We start from the raw sequence: 25,307 nt of genomic DNA, 5'->3' as shown, positions 1-25,307 counted from the left end.
GGAGATGGCTCCCTCTGTCATCCAGACTCTTTTACTTACTTTCAATCTCTTCCTGTCTACCAGCTCAAATCCTACTGCCTACAAACATGCCCATGTCTCCTGATGCCGAAAATAAACCCTCACTTGATCCTTCCATCCCTGATAACTATAATGCTATATATCTTCTGCTCTTTGTAGTAAAACTTCTCAAAAAGGATGTCTACAATAGGTGTTCTCACTTTCTTACTCTCTTCTGAAGCCCTTATAATCTGGCTTCTGACCTTATCATTCCACTAAACCTGCTCTAAAATTGCTAATGACCTCTTAGTAGTGAGATCCAGTGGCCTTTGTTCAATCTTCATTCTCCTGGACCTCACTGAACATTTGGACACTGTTAATCACTCTCTCCTCCTGGATAATCATCCCTCCCTGTAGGTTATTGGGATAGCCCTCTCCCCTGGCTTCCCTCCTGCCTATCTGAGCAGTCGTTCTCAGCTTCCTTTGCTGGATACTCTTCTAGATCACACCCTCTAACTATAGGTGTTCCTCAGGGCTTTGTTCTGGGCTCTCTTCCCTTCTCTTTCTATACTACTTTATTTGGTAATCTCATTGGCTCCCATGGATTTAATTGTTATCATTATACTAATAGCCAGCCCACCAGAATTGCACTCTCTGCAGTTGAGTTTGAATGCTTGGCAGTTTAGCTTGAGAAAGGACCTCAGTGCTTGGTATGTTGATGGCTCTCAAATTTACTTTTCCTTCCCCAATCTCTCAACTGGCCTCCAATCTTGTGATCTCCTACTGACATCTTGAACTGGAGGTCCATTAGTCATTTTAAACTCAATATGGTAAGATGGATGACTTTGATTATATTAAATTAAAAAGGTTTTGTATAAACAGAAGCAATGCAGCCAGAATTAGAAGGGAGGCAGAAAGCTGGGAAACATTTTTTACAGACAGTATTTCTGATAAAGGCCTCATTTCTAAAATAGATAGGGAGCTAAATCAAATTTATAAGGATGTAAGTTATTCCCCAATTGAGAAATGGTCAAAGGATATGAACAGGCAGTTTTCTGATGAAATCAAAGTTATTTATTGCTATATGAAAAAAATGCTCTAAATCATTATTGATTGGAGAAATGCAAATTAAAACAACTCTGAGGTACCACCTGACACCTATCAGATTGGCTATTATGCCAAAAAAGGTAAATAATAAATGTTGGAGAAGCTGTGGAAAAATTGGAACCCTAATGCATCGTTGGTGGAGCTGTGAACTGATCCAACCATTTTGGAGAGCAATTTGGAGCTATGCCCAAAGGGCTGTGGGACTGTGCATATCCTTTAACCCACTGCTAGGTCTGTATCCCAAAGATATCAAAGAGGAGGGAAAAGGACCCCCTTGTACAAAAATATTTGTAGCATTTATTTATTGATCTATTTATTTATTAAGTTATAGATAGAGGGGATACTTTTGTTTATTTTATTTATTTAATTATTTTTGGGTGGGGCAACGAGGGTTAAGTGACTTGCCTAGGGTCACACAGCTAGTAAGTTTCAAGTGTCTGAGTTCGAATTTGAACTCAGGTCCTCCTGAATCCAGGGCCAGTGCTTTACTCACTGCGCCACCTAGCTGCCCCCTATAGCATTTATTTATATGCCCATCAATTGGGGAATGACTGAACAAGTTGTGGTATATGTATGCAATGAAATACTATTGTGCTGTAAGAAATGATGAGCAGGAGGAGTTCAGAGAAACCTGGTAGAACTTACATGAACTGATGCTGACTGAGAGGAACAGAACCAGGAGAACATTGTACACAGTAACAACAACATTGTGTGATGAACAATGCTGATAGACTTGGCCCTTCTCAGCAGTGTAATGATCCAAAACAATTTCAAAGAACTCATGATAGAAAATGTTCCCAACATCTAGAAAAAAGAACTGTGGATTATGAATGTAGATTGAACCATACTGACTGTATTTTGGGGCTGTTTTTGTTCTTTCTTTTTTGAGGTTTTTCCTTTGTGCTCTGATTCTTCCTTCACAATATGATTAATGCAGAAATAATAATAATAAAATCTTCAATATGTCCAAAGTCAAACTTATTATGTGTCTCCCCAAACCCTACTCTTCTCCTACCCTTCCTGTTGCTGTAGAAGTCATCACCATTCCCCCAAGACCTCAGGCTCACAAGCTAGGAGTCATCTTGGATCCCTCAGTATCTCTTACCCCACTGGCCATATCCAACATGGTACCATGTTCTGTTGAATTCATTTTTGCAACATTTCTTGAATATACCTTCTTCTTTCCCCTGGTGTAGACCCTCATCATCTTACACCTAAACTATTATACTAACCTTCTGTTGGGTCTACCTGCTTCAAGACTCTCCCCACTCCAATTCAGCCTCCATGTAGCCACTAAAGTGATTTTCCTAAAATTTAGGTTCATTTGTCACACTCACACACTCTCACTCACACACACACACACACACACACACACACACACACACACACACACACACACACACACACCACTCAATAAACTCCAGTTCTCTCACCTCTTCCTATCACCTCCAGAGTAAAACATAAAAGACTGTGGTTGACATTCAAAGCAATTCATTACCAATCCCCTTTCTGCCTTTTGAGATTTCTTACACACTGCTCCCCAACACATACTCTCTATTTAAGTGACATTGGCCTGCTGGCTGTTCCATAAACAAGACCCTACATCCCTGGACTCCATCATTGTCTCTGACTATCCTCCACACCTGGAACACTCTCCCTCCTCTGCTCCAACTACTGACTTCCCTGCCTTCATTTAAGTCTCATCTTAAATTCCATCTTCTACAGAAAACCTTTTCCCAATTCCTCTTAATTCCAGGGCCTTCCATGAATTACTTCCTATCTATCCTGTGTATGACTTGCTTTCTTACATATTTGTTTATATTAGATCATAAACTTCTGGAGAATATGCAACTGTCTTTTGGCTCTTTTTGTATTCTCAGGGATCAGCATAGTCCCTGGCACATGTCAGACACTTAAATGTTCCTTGTCCTGGGCGTGGTGATGACTGTCTACCAGTGTTGGGGGCTCCTCAGATGGGAAGATCCATCTCAACACTGAGTCACCTTGGCAGTTTTGATTCTGGGCTCCTTTCTGCCATAGGCTTCTTTGAGTCCATTCTCCATGTGTAAATTCCTTGATTGAGATTTATTTTCTTGGTCCCAACATCCCAGCACAAATCTGTCCTGACATTTTCCCTGTGCACAGGAACTCCTGATTGGCCCCTCCCCAAATGATCCATATCACGGATGCAGTGATACTAGTTCTAATCCATTGAATAGCAAGTTCACAGAGTGCTGCCATCCTTAGAGAGGAAGCTTGGGCTAAGAGGCAGGAATACTTGGAGTCACCTCCCTTATCTGCAATGACTGGATGCCTTTGAGCAGGTCACCTAAGCAAGTCTCAGCTCCAGTTTCCTCATCAGCTAAATGTGGAGGATACACACTGCCACCCCTTCCTCAAATGGAATTCTCTATGTGGAACACCACATGCAATTATTATGATTCTCTTTACCCAGTGATGCCAGGCTTAGGAGGCCTGAGGCTGAAAACCAACTCAAGCTCAAATTCTCTTCCTAAAAAGCCATTCATTCCTTCCCAACAAGAGGATATCATTGGAAGGAGCCTTCTTTTATGCAGCGAAAAGAGCGGCTTCTGTTCTTTTCTTCCTTCCTGAAGGCCGGGTAAATTATAGCAGAGCAGGCTGAGAATAGCCAGTAACCTTTATTATCTCAGGGACACTAGATTTCTGTTCCAAGCTTGGCTCCAGTGCCACCTCCCACACGAAGCCTCTTCTCATTCCTCGCCCTGAAATTACCTTGGATATTTTAAATGTCTGGAGGGGCATTTGGCCTATGGGATAGAGAGCTGGTCACAAAGCCAGAATGATCTGTATTCAAGTCCTCCCTTTTGCCTTTGCTGGGTGACCCAGGGAAAGTCACTTACATTTTCAGTGTCTCAGCCACTTCTCTAAGGCTATAAGTTGCAAAAAGGGTATGGACCTGCACTGCTAGCAGGACTTTCCTCACCTGGAATTTCCTTGAGTTAATGAAATCCTAAATCCAGTCCCTAGCTCCCCTATTCTGTAGATATGTTGCATATACTTCTCCACGTCCAGGCTTTCACCCTGGTAGAGCAGGAGCTCTTGGAGGGCAGAGACTGCTTTAGTTATGTCTTTGTATCCTTAGTGTTTAACAAGTTCCTGGCACATAGTGGGCACTCAGTGGATGACAGCTGACTGACGGACTGACAGACACACAGAGGAAGCACCTGGAGAGAATATTTGGAAAGACCCCTCTGGACACTCACAAACTGAATCGACTCCTAATTGTCATCATTTAGGCTTCCTGTGAGTTAAGGAGAATCAGGCAGTTCATAAATACTTATCAAGTGCCAAATACTGCTTAATTCGGAGCATAAAATGTGCCATGCCCTTAAGCTCACATTCAAATGGGGGAAGGCAACATGCAGTCCCCCACTCACCTCCTACAGGAGGACTGGGGTACCCATCTTAGGTCTTAAGACTCTCCAGGTTGGCACTGACTCAATCTCCCACATACATCACTGAAACTGACAGGGAGCTCTTCCCCCAAACATACTGTGCCTTAGTGTTGGGGAGAATCAAATCAGGCCAAGTGATCACAATCACCATCTCTTCTCCCACTTCACCTGGATATCCTCCCCCACCCCCACCCTTACAGCCCTTCAATAGTAGCAGGAGGCTCCTGGACATGGAAGAACCCCCCTTCCCTCTCCTGGCCCCATGTTGTTCCAAAGTCCTGACAATTACCTCCCAGTTGACTGTTTCTATGGGAATGCTAGGATTTCCAGAAAAGAGACCTGTATAGAGACATGCAAAATGAGGGGTGGGCCGGCCAAAGCCTAGGTTCGTGCTTAGCTCTGTGATTCTGCTTCAATGTTCTAAGAACCCCAAGTCTAACTTTCCCTTACATTAGAGGGCTTGACTCATCTCTCCCTGTATTCTTGTACTAGGGCGTTTATTCAAAACTGACTTTCCTCCTATGAATATTCAAGTGCCTATAAGAAGGAACATGAAACAGTGACTCCTGGAAGAAATACTCCCAGGAGCCGTACACAGATTCCCCAAATACTCAGCTATCACCAAATCCCCCTCCCCCCACACCCTCCCTACACACTGAGCCTAATCCTCCCACCTCAATCACATGCCTAAGTCAGAAGATTCTGCCTTTCCCATCCCCTCAAGCTCCTGGGACCCTAAGGCCTGGGATCCTCCAAGCTCTTTATATTTAACCATCCCTGGAATCTTACCCCCAAAAGCCCTAAGGTTTTTATTGTTGTTGTTGTTGTTGTTTTAACACAAATTATTATTGTTGGCTCTAAGGGATGCTGCTGTCATTGTCCACATTTCATTCATTGCACAACCAAGATAGGAGAAAGATCAGTGTAGGATCTTGATCTGTCTCACCTGAAAAATGAAGTCACCCTCTGTTTGTTGTTTGGTGGCCAAGGGCAAGGATGGCTTTAAAATAAACTAGGGGAGAAAAAAAAGGACCCACCCTCACTCACACATAGCTCCTGAGAGGGTAATGTCAGTCAAGTACCAGAGAGGAGAATCAGATCTCTGAGTTCTGAGCCCATCTGCTTCCCAGCCTCCGAGGCCTGCATGTCACTTTTACTCCACACTCCCCTGTCTCTTTACCGTGGGAGCAGACTCTTAGCTACTAGTGAGGAGAAGACCAGTTTTCCCAAGGAATAGATTCCAGAATCCCCAAAACCATGAGTCAAAATCAATGGAGATTCCTGGCATCTCCTGCTGAGCCCTTAATCAGTGTCCTTGGACCATGTAACTGTAGCTTGTCCATAATACCCAAGAGAAAACTGACCAACAGCACCGCCAACACCACTGCTGCCACTGCTGCCACTGCTGCCACCACTGCCACCACTGCCATCACCACCACCCCCTTCCTCTCAGGACTGGCTTATCACTCAGCATCTGTCTCCATAACTTCATCCTGCTCTGAGTCTGAAAACAGCAATATTGAAATCTGAATCCCGGATTCTCAGAGTAGGAAGGCATCTCAATCTTCCAAACCAAATGGGAAAAGAATTCTTTCTATAGAACATGCCACAAGTGACCATCCAGATTCTGTCTGAACTCCTCCAATGGGCTTGGGGGACTATCCATTTTTGAACATAAGCCACCTCCCTGAGAAACAGCTCTCATTGTCAGGTATTCCTTGCTGATATCAACCCTAGATTTTCCTCTTTGCATCTTTCACCCCGTCTCTGCCCCCTGAGGACAAGAACACTTCTTCCAAAGATGGTCTTTCAAGTACTTGAAGATGGCTATCATGTCCCTGGCTCCCACTGATCACCAGTCTTTTCTCCCCTTGCAAAACCTCTCCAGGTCCTTCTAATGGTTCCTCATTGGGCACAAATTCAAGGTCCTTCCCCAATATCATTATCAGCCTCCAGTTTAGAAATGTCCTTTTAAAAGTTTGGGACCCAGGACTGGGCCCAGTCTTCCAGATGGCATCCAACCAGAGCTGAGTGCAACCTTAGCCATCTAGATTTTATGAATAATGAGTGTTTTCGTTATGAATGATGAAATTTTAGGAATAATGAGCATTATTAAGCTATTTTCATCTGGGCAGTAGCTGTGTTTTTACCACTGGGTTAGCTTCTCCCTTGTGTCCAAGTCATTCTCTAGGAGAGAATAATGAATGTACTTATTGTCCATTTTAAGTATTCAGGAGTTAGCCTAGTTCCCTGGTCACCTATTATCTTACCATGGAACAACTTACAAACAAATAAACAAGGAGGCCCTACTTCCTAACATCAGATAAGTGTCAGGGAAGAAAACTGTGCTAAAGACCTTTCTCAAGGGATTCTATGTCCCTTCACCATTCTCCCACCACTCAGAAATACAGAGTCAAAGTTGAATGACATACCTTCTTTTATCTCCTTCAAGAGGCACCACTATAGACTTCAAGGGTATCAGATTCATTAGCTCCTGGGGTTGGAATAAAAATTCTTCCATGATGCTTTCTGCAGACAGGGAGAATTCGGGCTTCCATTGTGATGTTTAAAATCTAGATTGTGTGATCGCCTTAAATTAAAAAGCTTCAGTACCAGTCTTTGGGCATTAAACATTTATTAAAAGCATACAGGTATTCACATGGAGTTCAGAAAGTTAAGAAAAAGAAGTCCTTCCTAGCCTAGAGTTCTGGCTTCTTCCTCAAGTCTTCTTCCATGAGCCCACTTTAATCAGGAACTCTTTAGCAAGCTGATTGTGGAAGCTTTTTATAGTTCTGGAATAGAGGCGGTCCTTACACATTACTTCAAGCTGATTGGTTGGTGTCATCCAAATGCATTGGTTTTGACGGTATTCTCAAGTTGAGTTCACAGCCTAGCTTCTGAGAACAATACCCTCTTAAGGGATAGCCAGGTGTGATTGTTTAAAATCTAGTTAACTTGAAGTAGGCTAATCAGCAGTCAATCACTCTCACTTGATTCAATCAGTCTAGATTAATCTCCAGGTTGGTCTTTGAGTATCTGTGAAATCCCATTATTTTATCACACTATATAATGGTAGCCCATTTCATGAAAGCGAAATGGCAGATTTAGCATTCAAAGACAAGTAAAATTCATTTATTTTATTTTTTTTCCGGGGCAATGAGGGTTAAATGACTTGCCCAGGGTCACACAGTTAGTAACTGTCAAGTGTCTGAGGTCGAATTTGAACTCAGATCCTCCTGAACCCAGGGCCAGTGCTTTACCCACTATGCCACCTAGGTGTCTCAAAATTCAATTCAATAAAAATTATTCAAGCTGTGTTAGGCATTGAGTACAAGCCACTGGATCTATGATCTCATTGTGGGTACTCCCTCTAAAGAAAAGAGCCCCACCTACCTGTGCCAACTAATATTTTTCTATTCCTTCAACAAGGAGGGGGTGCCCAATGACCTAGGGGCTTACCACATTTTGAGCATAGCAATGGAGCCTGCAAAAATTGACCACTGGTTCTCTGTGTCTCTACCCATATAAGCAGCCCATCTTCTCTTCTTGATCATGCATTTTTCTGAAGACAATCTTTAAACTAAGGATATAAATGCCAAAAAATGGAATAGTTGCTTTTTATGCCGAAGCTTGCATTCTTCAGAATAAAATAAAGAGGGAGGAAGAAGGATGAGGACTGACTGAGATTCCTTGCCTCAAATTCCATTTGTGACCACTACTGTGCCACCTATTGGATCTAAGGGATATATGTTGGCTAATTCCCCCTTCAAATATGCTCTCAATGCCATCATATCATTACGAAAATCAAAGTTTGGGAATTAAAAGGGCATCATAGTTAAGAAAATAGTGATTCTTAAAATCTATACTATCTACCATGAATAAAAACTGTGACAAGCCACAGCAAGAGCAAGCTCACAGGACTACACCTCAAAACCTTCAGGGAGTTTCTAGTGTACAGACTAAGGACCCTAGAGCTGGGAAGCTTAAGGGGACAAAGTTGTGGCCATATTAAAAGCCCTCAGATAAGCAAGAGCTATGTTATAGGTGGTGGTTCAGGGGCCATTTCCCCCAAGGGTAGGATGTATGCTCCTAATCTCAAAACACTGACAGGAGTACATTCATTCAGATGAGGTTGGGGTAGGGATGGTGAGTGAAAGGAAATAAAATTTGGGGTTCCCCTCAAATGCCACTCACAGTCCCCAACACAAGGTACTTCTGCTTCTATTCAAAGTCAGCAGAACCTTAAAAATACCCGTGTTCTTGAGAGGGTGACTTTGAGGATTTTTTGTAGCTGGTAGACATCTAGGGTCATATTTCACTTCTGATACTACCCATAGACCATAGGTGAGTTACAACATCCCTGGAGCTCAGTTTCTCTTTCTAGAAAATAATAGCATTGCCTGAGATAGACCTTTCCAGATCTGGATCTAAGATGCTCTGGTACTAAGTGACTTCACCTACATGAACCTCAGTTTCCTCTTCTGTAAAATGAGGGAGTTGGACTAGATGGCTTCTGAGGTCCTTCTAATCCTAGTTCTATGAATTATGATTCTATAAGAGTAACTCTACATAATACTGACTGTTTTAAGATTATTCTATTTATATTTTAAATATTGAAAAGGAAAACATTAGGAAATAAGGCAGAACAAACTGCATTATGTGGAGGTACAATTCTCAAGAAAGAGAAAGGAAAGAAGGAAGGAAATAAGGAAGAGCTCACTTTTTCTTGATCAATTGTTTCTGTTTTATTTTTTCCCACAGGAGCAGGTGCTCTGTTCACATCTAGAAGTCAGAGAAGTGTCAGGAGCTGAGCCAGATTTAAAGTAATGCAAAAACAAATGACTAAATATATAGGATCTCATGGCTTCAATGCAACATGGCCACCTGAGTTCTAGTACTGTCAAATGGGTTTCCCAGAATGTGTTTGTGTTCCTTTACATTGTGTACATACTTAAAGAAATCTCTTGTGCCCATCGAGCTATTGATTTGCCAAGGTCTTGGGCCTAGAAAATGCTGAAGTATTTTCTAATAGCATCCTTATTATAAGCTTGGTGTGAGCCGTATCCTTTGAGCACATTCCTTCTTTTTCAGGAATAAGAGAACTATGTGAAGGGTCACGGAACCCTGAAAGTCAAAGGTCACATGTTTGGAGAAGAATTATCAGTCCCATGTCGATGAATAAAAATCTACATGTAAGGGGTCAGTGGGAGATAAGGGCTGGAAGAGTAGTGTCATACTAGAGCATGCTGGGGAACAAAGGACCATATTTATACCTGGAAGCAAACTCAGAGCCCATTTAGTGAATCCTTCTTGTTTCACAGATGAGTAAACTGAGGCCAAGGACGGTCAAATGACTCAGTCCAAGAACATGGTGGCAGTCAGTGGGCTTGACTGTGATGATCAGCAATGCAAACTTTATTCAACCAGCATTGGATAGCCATTGTAAGAGTCACATCTTAATGCTGGCCACCAGCACTCTTTGTAGGGATGGAGGGCAACTCATTTTGATTTTTCCCATGCTTAAGTTTCAAAAATTCTGAGAAAACACAAAACCCAATTCCTAAGCAACTATTCCATGGATCTCTTATTGTCCTCGGACAATCAGTAGAAGGAAAGTGGTCTCATTTTTTTCAACACTTGTCTTAGTCATTCTAATTCTCCTTGAAGGGTCATGTGCATCTCAAAAGATGAGATGCAGTGAACCAAGAAATGAAGGAGAGGCGCTTAGCATATTTTCTGGGTGAATGGTTCTTTTAGCAGACCACCAAAATAGCCAATTGTGTGAGTAGGCCGAAGGATTGGAAGAGGCGAAAAAAGATGAGCCACAAGAGGGTCTCGCTCACTAAGTGGGAGGTAGAATGGAAGACTCTGGTTGGGACAAATGTACACGTGCTCAGATGATCAGGTCATGGGGCCACTTTATTTTTTAGCTGAAAATCTAACTTAAATATCAACTGAATATTATATCATCACTTAAGGACAAAAATAAAATTCAAAGTATGGAAGGAGTGGCTAGACTATTGGACTTGGAAGCAGAAAGATTGGGTTCCGACAATTACTACCTAAGTGATCCTGGCCAAGTCAACTAACCTCTGTCTGAAAAATGAGAGTACTGGGATTACTGATCTGGGAAGAGCCCTTCTTAACAATGCCACTATGAACTGGGCCTCCGATTTGGAGCTGGAAAGACAATTTGCTTTCATCGCAGAATCACCATTTCCTGAGGTCCCCAAGCCATGCTCACTTTGCTCCTGCCTCCATTCCACACCGTGAAGACCGCCCAACCTCAGCAGCAGATTTGCCCTAGTCCCTTTTCCCTAATAGCTTTCAAGCTCCCCTTTGCATTGACTTTCCCTTACTAGAATGTGGGCTCTTTATGAGGAGCGAATATAGTTATGTCCTAATGGGAGTAGGATCACTCATCATGAGCAGTCTAGAACAGACACTTTCCCAAATACATGTGCCCCATTTAAACCTTGACATTAGGCATTGGAAGGAGTATGGGATACTCCTGAAGAAGCTATCAATAGTATGAACAATGATAATATTTTGGAGTTAAAATGATACCCTGAGGATATACAGATTTTACGCATGTGCTGAAAGAGGCAAGATTATGCAGCACATAGACAGCTGGTCTTAAGCCAGGAAGACCTCAGCTCTAGTCCTCCCTCTGACACATGTGGGCTCTATGAGCCTAGGACAATCATTTAACCTCCCAGTGCTCCACGGGGCAACTTTCTAAGACTACAAGCCTCAGAGACAATACCAACCTGTATGGGCATAATGTATTCCTTCCCCAAGAGTTCTCTAAACCAATAAAATCACAACTCTGGTCCCTGTGTCTATCCCAATACTCAAAGAACCTTCCAAATCATTCTTTTAGTAGACCTGCATACAAACTATTACTCAAATTCACTGATGAATATCTTATCTCAACAATGTGTATGTTCCCTTTGATTATGGAGAACACTGCCCATCCATGTCTGACCAATTTATGCACCTTCGCCTTATCATGGCCTCATATCTGTTCACCTCAGGTAGGCCACCCAATAGACTGGAGCCTTTGCCAATTGGTTTTATCACCCCAATGATACCAGTGAGCACATGAACCATCCAATAATTATCCCTTGTTCTCTTCAGATTTCTACCCCTTATTCTTGCCTCAGTCCCATATTTCTTTTATAATGTACTTTATTCTGACTCTTCATAGTCCCTGATTGGTCTTATGTTGTAGTCTGATCACATCTACTGCATCCCTTTACATGAAACAAGGTATCTGTAAGCTAAAAGGTATCGGCACTATCACATGCTACATACATGACTGTGAATAGCCTCTTTCACATTTCAAGGCCATGGTAAGGAAGTTCTAACAAGAAGCAATGAAGCAAATGGTGGATTGATCCCAGGGGGAAAATAATTCATTAACCATAGGAGTTAGGGGGTGACCAACATGAAAGACTTGAAGAAGAGATTGGAGGAAGACTTCTATTGGATGTTCTAATCAGCATCTTTCTAGGTATTTTGAGGTCCTTCCTAATTTTGAAATGTTACAGTTAAATGAAAGTTGGTGACAAGGTTATACCTAATGTCTTGGTAGTAATCTTTGTAGAATTTTTATTATAGAGCAATGTTTTGTCAACAATGTTTTTTCATTTGTTTTGCTTTTTGAAGAACTTAATATGCTCATCAAATCATCATAACTCCATCACAAAGGAAGGCATGGGGAAGGAGAATGATTTATTTTTGGCTAAATATAGCTTGCAATTTGGTAATGTATGGTCAAAAAATGGCCAAGTATTCATTAGTCCCACCCTAGTATGTTAGAAATGCTTTCAAAAATACAGTTGTAAAGTGTGAGACTTAATCATAAAATGACCAAAAACAAAATTGAGTTTGGAGAAGAGGAGAAAGGTAGAGATAACAGAAGGACTCTCTTTAAGTACTTAAAAAGCTAAGATTTGGAAAGGTGATCATGCTTTTTCTGCTTGACCTCAGAAGTTTGAGCCAAGAGCAATGGGGGAAAGTTTCAAAGAAATAAATCTAAGCTTGAGATTGGGATAAACTTCCTCCAGAGCTGTCCCAGGAAGGAACAAACTAATGAGTCATGGGTTCCCACTTCCCTGGAAGTATGCATGAAAAAGCAGGATGGCTTTTCTTTGGGTGGGTTGCAGCTGGTATTCCTGCTCAGGTCCAGTTTGGACAAGATGACTTTGGAGGTTCCTAGCAGCCCTTAGAGCTGTGACTCTCCGTGATTTTGATATTGACTGTATCTTAACGAAGAGGAAATGAGTCGTTACCCAAGGGGCAGTAATTTCAGAATCAACCATCTGTGTGTAGTCAGGCACTGAGTTGCTAACACAAAAGTTGAAATTCCCATCAAATTAAGGGAAATAAAAGCAAAAAGAGAAGATATTGTGTGCAACTCTAATAGTTCCCACTTGACATATTCAACCAAGGTATTGACTATGAGAAATGGGACATAAAGACAGGCAATCTGACTATTGCTATTTGTTGGAAAATTTTAACCTCACAATGATGGGGCCCAAATGTCAGAACAGAACTTGCTCAACTGGCAAGCCCAAACAGGTGCAGGCAGGTGGCACCAGGCTGCACAGAGCTCTGGGCCTGGTGTCAAGACTTGAGTTCAAAACCAACCTCATATACTTACTAATTTTATGACCCCAAATAAGGCCCTTGACCTTTATCTCTCTCAGTTTCCCTGTGGTGAGAATAAAATGAGATCATAGTTACACAGCACTTGGTACAGTTCCTGGAACATAGGAAGCGCTCTATAAATGGTAGTTGCTGCTGCTGCTGCTGCTGCTGCTGTTGAATTTCTAGGGACATCCATGTCTAAAAGGAATAGCAGGTGGGCAGTTTGAGTGACACCATGACATCCATAAGAAATTAAAAGTCCCAATGAACTGCTCCAACACAGGCAGAATCTTGAGAAATTTTTTATTGAATGAAATAGACAAGCAGGAAAGGAAAATTCATTTAATAAGCTCCTACTATGTGCCAAGTTCAGAGCTAAACATTTTTACAACACTGACAGGTAATTGCTGTCATTATTATTCCTAATTTACAGTTGAAGAAATGGAGGCAGACAGGTTCAAAGTGACTTACTTGCTCAATGTCACACAGCTAGTAAGTGTTTGAAACCAGATTTGAAGTAGTCTTCCTGACCCCAGGCCCACCATTCTATACACAGAATCACCTAGAAGATATGGATAAAAGATAGGGATGTGCAGCACTCTCAACTGAAGAAAGGTATTGCCAAACAAATGATCCCACTGCTCTGTCCAGGAAAGTATCTGACAAGATAATAGCTGATTATTTATCATTCAAAATATTTATTATTCTTAGTACTTTTGTCCTGCCCCTAGACAATCTACCAACTCAGCTTTGAAGGTCCCCCTCTCCTTTTCCATAAACTCTTTAGCTTTTAAGTGTACACCTTTGGTTTGCAAAAAATGATGAGATTTGCTGGGAAACCGATTCTGGTGTTGATGCCCATGTTCTAGAATTTTAAAAAACATGTCATCTTCCAACATCTCGAGTCATTTCTGTTGGATTCTTTGTTATTGTCATTGTTGCAACATCTTGCTCAACCTTAATGGGTTCTTGTTATACATGTCTTTCTTTTTTCCTGCCGCTTAAAGGATTTTTCCTCCTTTGCTATTATTGAAGTTTTGAAGTTGGATGATGAAGTGATGAGCTAAATTTTGAGTTACTCCTTGTTGAGGTTTGGTAAGTTCCTTCTCTGTTCAATGTTATTTATTTCTGACAGTTCTGGGAAGTTTTCTTGTATAATTATCTCAAGAGCAGGATCAGATTCTTCTTCACTATTTTCTGGGATACTGATAATTCTAAGGTTGCCCTGTCATCATTTGTCATTCAAATTACACACTGGTAGAAACATGGCTTCCCAGCCCTTTTCTTTTCTTTTCTTTTCTTTTCTTTTCTTTTCTTTTCTTTTCTTTTCTTTTCTTTTCTTTTCTTTTCTTTTCTTTTCTTTTCTTTTCTTTTCTTTTCTTTTCTTTTCTTTTCTTTTCTTTTCTTTCTTTCTTTCTTTTAATTGTTGAATTGTTTCTTATTATTCTTATTATTATATTACAAAAGTATTGTATTATTATCCAGTTACATGTAAAGATATTTTTCAACATTTGTTTTCATAGTTTTTTAGTTCCAAAGTTTTCTCCCTTCCCCTTTTCCCTCCCCCCTTCCCAAGAAAGAAAGCAATCTGATATAGGATATATATGTACAATCATATTAAACATATTTCTGCGCTAGTCATGCTGTGAAAGAAGAATCAGAGCAAAAAGGGGAAAAACCTCAAAAAAGAAAAAAAATCTGCATTCAGAATCCACAGTTCTTTTTTCTGCATGTGGAGAACATTTTCTATCATGAATTCTTTGGAATTATCTTGGATCATTTTATTGCTGAGAAGAGTTAAGTCTATTGCAGTTAATCACCACACAATGTTGTTGATACTGTGTACAATGTTCTCCTGGTTCTGCTCACTTCACTCAGCATCAGTCCACTTAAGTCTTTCCAGGTTTTTCTGAAATCTGCCTGCTCATCATTTCTTACAGCACAATAGTATTCCATTACATTCACATACCACACTTTGTTCAGCCATTCCCCAGTTGATGGGCATTCCCTTGATTTCCAATTCTTTGCCACCACAAAGAGAGCTGCTATAAATATTTTTGTACATATGGCTCCTTTTACCTTTTTATGATCTTTTTTTAGAAAAAGACCTAATAGTAGTATTGCTGGGTCAAAGGGTATGTACAACTTTATAGCCCTTTAGGCATTATTTCAAATTGCTCCCGGGAATGGTTGGATCAGTTCACAGCTCCACCAACAATACAACAGTATTCCAATTTCTCCATAGCTTCTCCAACTTTTATTATTTTTCCTTTTTGTCATATTAGCCAATCTGATAGGTATGAGGCAGTACCTCAGAGGTGTTTTAATTTGAATTTCTCTAATCAAAAGTAATTAAGAGCATTTTTTCATATGGCGATAGCTTTAATTTGTTGAATTGTTTCTTGAAGCTTACTTCTTGTTTACAAATATAGAAGTTAAAAATCTCCGGCTACTACCTATTCCTGCATTCAAGCAACTTTCATACATGTCCCAGCCCTTTTAAAATTCAATTATTCCTTGAATTGCTTTGTCCATTTCTCCTCCGATGTCTGCCAGTTACATGTTGGTTGCATTATTTTAGCTTTTATTGTCAGTTATTCTCTGCACCAACAACACCATAACACAGGGCAACATCATCTCTGGCTTGGACTATTGTACCAAGCTACTAATTGGGCTTCCTATCTCCAAACCTTCTACTTGCCAAACCATCCTAGCCAAAGCTACCAGAGAAATCTCCCTAAAACATGACTAATATGTCAGTCCCCTGTGTGAGAATCTATATTGACTCCTTATGCCTTCTAAGATATAATAAAAGCTTCTCAGTTTGCCACCAGCATCACCCCTACCCTCAACCTTCTCACATACAACCACCAGCACCACCAGCACCACCAACACCACCAGCACCACCAGCACCACCAACACCACCAGCACCACCAACACCACCACCAGCACCACCAACACCACCACCAGCAGCACCAGAACCAGCACCAACACCACCAATACCACCAGCACCAGCACCACCAGCACCAGCACCAGCACCAACACCACCAATACCACCAGCACCAGCACCACCAGCACCACCATCTTCAACCTGGACTATGCTTAACTGTTTCTGCTCCAGAACATGCATCCTGCCCCCTTACTCCACCATTTTGATGAGATCTTCCTTTGGCTCATTAAATCTAGAGATGCCAGCAGAGTTGGACTTCACTCAACTCCCTATCTTATCTGCCTTGCTATTGTGTCCCCTCTCCCCAGCCTTAGTTCTGGAAGCATAATCAAATCAATCCTGCCATTGTTACTAGAAGCATTGCTACTGTCAACTCTCTCCCCTAGGGTGCCCCTCTCCATCCCTACCTCTTTGCTAACCAAAGGGTTCCTCCCTGGCCACCCCTCTCCTATCTGTTTTATCATCTCTCTGTATTGGAATCTATGTTCTTTGGGTACAGGGACAGACCTGACTTTTATACTGTATCTCCGGCACCTAGCACAGACCTTGGCACATAGGGAACATTTTTTTTCATTCATTGATTGATTTATAGTCCTTCACAGTTTGGCTCCAGTGTGTGTATACAGGCTTCTGGTGCAAGTTGCCCCTTCAGAGTTCCATCCAAATTAGCTAGCTTCATTGATGTTCCATTAATACATCATTCCAATTGCCTTTCAGCCCTTTTACACGTTGTCCCCTATTCCTGTAATGGCCTCTCCCCTCAGGTCTGAATCTGAGAAGTTCTAACTTCCTTCAAGGCTCTCTGTTCAGGTGCTGGCTCCTTTGGGAGCCTCTTGTCAGTACTCCCTGATCCCCTCCCTCCACAAATTTCTATAGACATACCTCTGGGCGCTTTATGGTTTGTATTCCCCTACTTGGAAGCTCTTGGTGATGATTCCTATGTTGTCCTTATATCTCTGGCACCTAACACAGTGTCTCATACTTAAGCAATGTGTGTTGTACAGTATCCCACTGGATCTGATACCAAGCTGATGTTTCTTGGTCACGACCTCCAGAGACCCTGCTCCCAGCATCAGAGCCTTCCTCTTAAGGCTCCTTCATTTTCTTAGGTGCTTTTAACTATGTAAGTCCCTCCCTTTTTCATTTCTTCCTTTGATTGTGTATGTCAGTAATCCGTTTAATCCTGTCTGTTGCAATGTATGCTTTGTTTACAATGCTCATTATTCTGAAAGTCTGTCAAGCCACATTTCTTCAGACATTTTCACCCTAACCTCTCATGTTACATAGATAGATGAGAGATAGATATAAATAGATAAATTATATAAGTCTCTTCATTGTCTTATAGGTACTTTTAATTTTACTGTCAGAATTTCCAGCAATTTTGTTTCTTTTAAATTGTTTTTATTGCTATTGTAAAGGGGATTAGATGGAACCACAATATGTCACGTTGGAAAAGTCTGACAGAGGCTAAGGAGGGGAGCTGAGAGCACCGTGAGCATGGCTGATTTGGGCACTTCACCAAATGAAGCTGCTGAGGACAAGCTGCTTAATCCAAAGAGGAGGCTGAGGTGCTTTCCAGGCGGATGAAGCCATTGGGGTAGACGTAGAGGAGATTGAAGAGTTCTGTCTGTGGTGGCAATCTAAAAAGTCTAGAATTACTGGTCTTTTGGTGTTTCTGGGAAAGACAGCATGGTTTGCTGCATGTCACAGGGATGGGAATTCTCAGGGTCCAAAGGCAACTAAGATGGCTACAACCAGTGCAGGGATTCATTCTATGCAGAACATTCCAGAAAGATGACTAGTTGGCTTCTGCTTAAATGCCGGCTGTGACAGGGAGCTCACCACCCACCCTGGCCCATTAACAGCAAACAATCTTATGCCCCGCTGTGGATCCATTGAGTTATTAGAAGGCTCTTCATTACTTTGCATAAACATCTGTCTCCACTAAACTTAATAAGATTCAGTTCTAGAAAGGAACTTAGAGGTCATCTAGTCCTCATTTTTGTGCCTAATTGGAACAGTTGAACAAAGGCCAGAGATTGCAGAAATGACACATATGTTACACGTTTCATCCATAACATTTGTGATATGTGGAATAAGTAAAGAAATTGATTAAACACTTATATGTGCAAAGCACTATGCTAAGCTCTGAAAGTGCAAACAAGTGAGCCAGTTCCTGCTCCTAGGGAGCTCCCATTCTACTGGGTAGACAGCAGCCAGGGATGGCTACAGCTGCTGGCCAGAGGGAAGGAAGGGTCTCAGGGCCTGGGGGCCTAGCAGCAGAGCAGATGGTAAGGCCACTTCCTTATTTCAGTTTCTGACATTGACCCATTTGACAATGCCAAGGACTTTGGTGGTGCGAACTTGTAAATGCAGCACACAATAGAGAAAACAACTGGGATTGGGAGCCAGTTGTGGGACCATCATAATAACAAATACAGCTTATATTTCTATAGCACTTTAAACTCTATAATAATATAATAGTAAGAACTTATTAAGCGCCTACCATGTGTCAGACATTGTGCTAAGTGCTTTATAAATATTATCTTACTTGATCCTCACAACAACCCTGGAAGGTAGATGATATTACTATGCCCATTTTATCTTAGAGGAAACTAGAGGCAAATAGAGGTTAAGTAACTTGAGTAAGGTCACACAGCTAGTTAATATCTGAGGCTGGATTTGAACTCAGTTCTCTGAGTTGACTCCAAGCCTAGCACTCTGTCTATAGGACTACTTCATTACCTAGAGGCTTTTACATGAATTATCTTGTTAAAGGCTCATTAGAACCCTATGGGGGTAGATGCTTAGGAACTGTTATCACCATATCACAGGTAAAGGAAAGATTCAGAGATGAAGGGACTTACCCAAGATTACTCAGCTCGTAAATGTCAGAGAAGAAATTTCAGACCCAGATCTTCCTGACTCTATGCCTAGCACTCAATCCCTTGTGCTAATATTCTATCCATACACTCTTCAATTCCCAGTATCCCAGGTCCTTCACAACCTCTACAAGTGTAATTATATTATCTGTGAAGTGAGGGGGTGGCATCACTAAGATTGAAGAAAACTAGTTGTGTGTATGTCTTTTCAATTAGTCCGCCAATTATTCAATAAACATTTATTAAGAGCAAGGTGGATCAGTGGATAGAGTGCTGAGCCTGGAGTCAGAAAGACTTGAGTTCAAATCTGGTCTCAGATACTCGATGGCATTGTCCTGTTCAAGAACAAAAGACAAACAAAACAACAGCCTCAACCTAGGGCAAGGCACTTAGCTTCTATTTGCCCCCATTTCCTCCTCTGTCAACAATGGGGATAAGGCAGCACCTTCCTCTTTATATTTCAAACACTTAGCATGGTGTCTGGCCCATAGTAGCTGCTATAGAAATGTTAGCTATGATGATGATGATTATTATTATTACTATGTGCTAATTATTACACTGTACTAAGTACTAGGGTTACAAAGAAAGTTTTTTTAAAAAACCAGCCCATGTCCTGAAGGAGCTTACAATCAAAAGGAGAGATAAGGCAGAAAAGGAAGCAGGAAAGGGGGAATGCAGGGAGGAAAAGAGAGAAAATGTACTTGGCACTGAGACAAGATGAAGGAATCCAGAAGAGTGTAGTCAGTTGGGAAATGAAGAGATCTCTGGACTGGGTTCAGATAGGAGAGGTATCTGCTTTCCAATCAGGGGTGGGATTGGGGGACCCTGGGGACAGAGGGTACTGACAAAATGTGAGGGCCAAGGCTCAACTGATCTCATAGGACATAATGGAGGAGTCTAGCAGACTTCACACTAAGAGATATATAATCAATCACCACATATGTGTTAAGAGCCTCCTGTGCTAAGTCCTAGAGATGCAAGTAAATAAACAATCCCTTCTCTCTCTAAACTTATGTTCTCATGAGGAAGGAATCTGTAAAATTATCAAGAGCATAAATATCAAATAAATACAGATACATAAAAAAGTAGTTAAGGACAAGGTAGTTTGAGAGTGATAGAAAGGGTAGAGTGCCAGGGCCTGGAGTCTGGAAGAAATGTTCCTGAGTTCAAATATGGCCTCAGACACTTATTAGATATATGATCCTGGGCAAGTCACTTAACCCTGGTTTCCTCAGTTCTCATCTGTAAAATAAGCCAGAGAAGGAAATGGTGAGCCACTCTACTCCCTCTGTCAAGAAAACCCCAAATGGGATCATGAAGAGTCAGATCTGACTGAAATGACAGAACAACAACAAGAAGTTTTTTTTGGGGGGGGGTGGGCACTAACAGTTGGGGAGGGGAAGATTAGGCAAATTTTCCATAGCATTTAGTATTTCACAATAGAGATGAGGTCACAGGAAATGAAGAGTTTTGTTCCTGTAAGTGATTAAAAAATCCCATGAAAGGCTGTGCCAAATTAGTAATAACGAGAGAAATACAAAATAGACTAACTTTGAGGTTTCACCTCAGACCTGACAATTTGACAACGGTGACAAAACATGAAAATGGCCAGTATGGGAGGACAACAGAAAGACCCATGGGAATATATCACTGTGTTGCGGCTGTGAACTGGTCTGAACCATCTGGAAAACAATTGGGAATTTGGTTTCAGCAATAAAGCAGTTGCTGAGCAGCCTGGGTGCTTGAAATCACAGATCGAACTCATCCACAGCTCCCAGAGCTAGAGATGGAAAAGGGGTTTGAGGAATAGGACACGTGGACAATGGAAGGGTGTGAAGCTGACTGCAAAGCAAGCACTGGGATGGGTCTAGGTTGGGCTAGTGATGGAGAACTCTCTGAAGAGCTGGAGAAAGGCAAAGTGGGAGACACGAGGATCCCAATGTTATTCATTGGCTTTTCTGGTGGCACTGGCATTAGACCCCTTCCAGTGACATGGGCTCCCTTGCTTCTTGCAGAAGGGCACATGCAACTACAGGTTTTGAGGTAGGCCTGTGGTCCCTGTAAGGGCAGCCACTGGATAGGGACCATGTGCGTGCAAAGGAGATTAGCCACTGAGCAGGAAAAGGCTTTAGAAAAGTAGAAATGACCTCCCACTTCTCTCTCTTCCCATTTGTCCAAAGTGCTAAGATTTGTCCAGTTCTTCCTCAGACTCCCATGAAGTGGAGAAAGGAATTCTCTCATCCTCTTGGCCACCAGCAGTGGCCATTGTCCATGTCTGGCAGCAAATGTGCAGGTCTAAACACTCCTGAGACTGGACATCAAATCTTGGACCAGTGCTCCGGCTTTCTCTTTCTTCTCCTGAGCCATATCTCTCTGACTTGCACTTTCTTCTCCTGAGCACATAGAACCAAATAATGCTTCTGAGATTACTAGTTGAAACCTTGGTGACAATCTCATGAGTTTGAGAGTTTGAGAGCTCCTGGATGGTGTACTACCATCAGTAGGTGATATGTTTATTCCATGTCTCTCTCATGCACTCTCTCGTGCCCAATGAGGGACAACACTCTGATTAGTTCTCCATAATTTGCCCAGCCCAGAGCCATCATAGCACCTGCTTTCCAGGCAGCTTCACACCATTCCATTGCGTCCTACACCTCTAAACCCCTTTTCAATCTCTTGCTCTGGGAACTATAAACAAATCAGACATTCCTAGAAAGATCATCTCCAAGATTTCATTCACCATTCCTGTGACTTCCTGATCCCAAATATTTTGTCCTGTCCACTATTCTCTTATATGGATAGCCTTCCTTCATTTAGTGGCCCATAGAATCAGGAAGTTGGGTGTTCAAATCTGGCCTCAGACACTTAATAGTTATGTGAATCTGGGCAAATCACAAACCTTTTTGCCTCAGTTTCCTCATCTGTAAAATGAGCTAGAGAGGGAAATGGTGAATCACTCCAGTATCTTTGCCAGGAAAACCCTAAATGGGGTCACGATGAGTTGGACATGACTGAAATGACTCAACAACAACAATAAACATTCCCCTGAGCACGAAAGGGGTTCCTTGAAGACAGGGACTTAAATTAACAAAAATTTTTTCTCCTGAGCTTAGCCCAATGTCTGTCACACAATAAGTGCCTGATATTTTTCCATTCATTAATTCATTTTAGAAGTTAGGATCCCTTAGGGTTAAACTCAGTATGGATGAGTACAGAATTGAGACTTTTTGGTGGTGAGAAACCTCTCTCCCAGCCCACCTCCCCCCACAGTTTTTAAATAGACAAATACCCTAAGGAAGTGTGAGATTAAAATTGGATATTAGATCATAAATCTCCCCTACTTAACCTTTCCCTTAATTTATCTCCCAGACTAGTAAATGGAAGAAACTTCTGGTTTTCTAGATAGAGCCTTTATTGTATGGTAGTCACAAGGTGATGTTGATTAGAAGGATAGGAAAGTAGAAATACAATACAAATCGTCTTAAGTCTAGGCTTAGTCTATATTCTGTATAAAACTCACCAAAACCCAAGGCCACTTTTGGGGAGAGAGACCGAGTCAAGCACGTGCTGTTAACCGAGAGCCGGGCCGAGTCAAACTCCAGTCTGCGTCTGTCTGTGCAGCGCAGCCAGGAGACCAGCGGAGCAGGAAAAAGCCCCCACTTCCCTTCTCTCCTCGCCTTTTAAGCTCGCACCCCGGAAGTCAGAAGTCGAGTGCTCAGCAGGCAATGCTGTTGGTCTCCTCCCCAAAAGGGTGGTCCTAAAATATCCAAAAACTGGCGTCTCTCCATTATCTAACAGACTGTTAAAACTTTTTACCACATTCCCCCCTTTTGTTCCTCAAGAAACAAAATATTTCCTTGACGGAACAGTAAAAAGAATATAATAACTATTGCTAACTAATAATATGTGAACAACAATGTAGAAAAGGAAGAGAGGAAAGTTTTGTCCAGAGGGGCGATTTTTTTTTTTTGTCCTCATGAACTGACGCTTTGACATTAGTCTTGCAAAGGGAGAGCCTCTGCAGAGAGTACATGTTACAGATAGTGTATATTATAACAGAAAGGAGATAGTAAAAAACTAACAAAACATATAAAGTCTCTGAGTTCTCTTGTCTTCTTGAAGTGGTAAGATGTCATCAGGATGAAACTGGATTCTGGTCTGGAAAACTGGATTCTGGACTCTGCTCTGGATTCTGGTCTGGAAAACTGGATTCTGGACTCTGCTCTGGATTCTGGTCTGGAAAAACTGGATTCTGGACTCTGGTCTGGAAAGCTGGATTCTCTTCTTTAACTGTTTGAATTTCTGTATTTTTACTAAACCTTAGCATAGCATTGTCAATGATCAAATTAATAAATTCCATTACAGAAGGTATTTGTAAAAAAAAAAAAAAAACAGAGATAAAGGTGCCATCTTGTTGCACTATTTACAATAGGCAGTAAAGAAATGTCAATGAAAATCTCCGCCCAACTTATTTTCCCTCCCACTTCTGTTCCTGACTTTGAGGACTTCAAAAAACATGCTTGTGCTGCTATCTCATCCTGGAATCTCCCTCAACATCAGGAGTTCTCCTTACTCTGGAACATCCAACCACCCCAATAGGCTTTATCAGCTTAGAAAATCTCTCTGCCAGGCCCATCTCCTTCCTCCATTGATGAGCTCCTTCTGGAGCCTTTATTTTGGGGAAGGCCCCAGGCTGGCCAGTCTTCATTCTCCTCTCATCTCTGCTCCTGAATCTCTGCAATCCTGAATTATGCCTTTGATGCTGCCCCATGTCCTCCTGCAGCTCGATCCTACCCTATACCTACCCACTTTTCAGGTCCCTCTGGGTTGTCTCCCCCACTAGAATATAACCTCTTTGAGAGAAATGGCTCCTAATTTCCATTTCTAAGTGTATCCCCAGGGCTTGGCACAGTGCCTGCTGCATAGTAGGTGATTTATAAATCCTTGTTAACTTGATTTGAGCAAGCCATAGGAATACAAAAACAGTCCCTGTCCTCTGAGAGCTTATATCCCACTGGGAGAAAATGTTTACACATCTAAGAAAATACAAAATAGAATAATAAGGAGTAGTAAGAGCACTTTGCCAGCTAAGGTTTGCCAAACACTTTTCATATATTGTCTTCTATTATCTGCATGGCAACCCTGTGAAGTTATTTCTATTTACATGTGAGGAAACTGAGGCTGTTAAGTGACTTACCCAATGTTTCACAGATTATTTGAGTCAACATTTGAAGTCTGTCCTTCCTGACTCTAAGCCCAATACTCTACCCACTATGCAACCCAGCTACCTGTAACATAGATACAATATAAATTAAACATTTAGGGGATGGGGAGGGCACCAGCAATAGGTAGGATCAGGATAGGCCACACTCTCTGAGCTCCTGTCTAGCTCTAAAAATTCTAATAAAAAATTAAAATATTTTTTCTGATAAGAAAAACAATTTAATAATGATCCTCCTCCTCCTTCTCCTTCTCATCTCCTCCCAGGTATGATGTACTCCCTTGTTTAGAAATCTCTTTGCCTGCATGCTCTTGCTATCAGTTCTAATGACTAATATATTAGTAAGCCAAGTGAAGGGTTCCTGGCCACATCCTTTCCCAATGAACGCTGTCTCCAGTCAGTGAAATGTGGCTGTGTTAGGGAACTCAGTAATCACCATTATAGAAAAAATGTCTTTTTCTTTTGTCTGTTTGTTTTTTTAAGTGGAGATCTGGACAAAGGCCAGCTCAGCGTTGACCTTTGAGCAGGTTGGCAGTCGGGAGAAGCAGAAGGGCACAGAATGCCAAGCTTTGAGCCATATGCCCAACCAGGCTCCTTTGGGACTCCACTTCCACTGTGTCCAATTCTTCCGATGTGTCTTGAGTCAAGTATGCGCACGCACCCTTCCCAGTATGTCTGATTTTTCTCACAACCGCTTCTGTCCACTTGGACTTTGTCACTTGGTAATAATGCAGAACAAAGACCGACTGGCAGTGGGGATCTTCTTGGCATGTCCCCCATGCCTGCTTTGCTTTTTTAGAGCCAAGATCATGAGTAAACTGGCACTGTGTATGTGTGCGCACATGCATGTGTGTATGCGTGTGTGTGTACAGGCCCAAATGATTCATCGGCCAGGGTGGGATTGCTTTCTTTGGGAACCAGTGGTCTGAGGCAGGCTGGATTCAGCTTGAGTCAGATCCCTAAAGAGAAGATCATTGGCCCAGCAACATCTCCGTCTTCAAGTTCTGTTCCTGTGATGGGAAAAGTAAACCCATTCCAGAGGGTCAGCTCCAGGAATA

This window comes from Dromiciops gliroides, chromosome 1 (assembly GCF_019393635.1).
Source record: "Dromiciops gliroides isolate mDroGli1 chromosome 1, mDroGli1.pri, whole genome shotgun sequence".
In the NCBI taxonomy this organism is placed as follows: domain Eukaryota; kingdom Metazoa; phylum Chordata; class Mammalia; order Microbiotheria; family Microbiotheriidae; genus Dromiciops; species Dromiciops gliroides.
Note: the sequence above shows the minus strand (reverse complement) of the source record.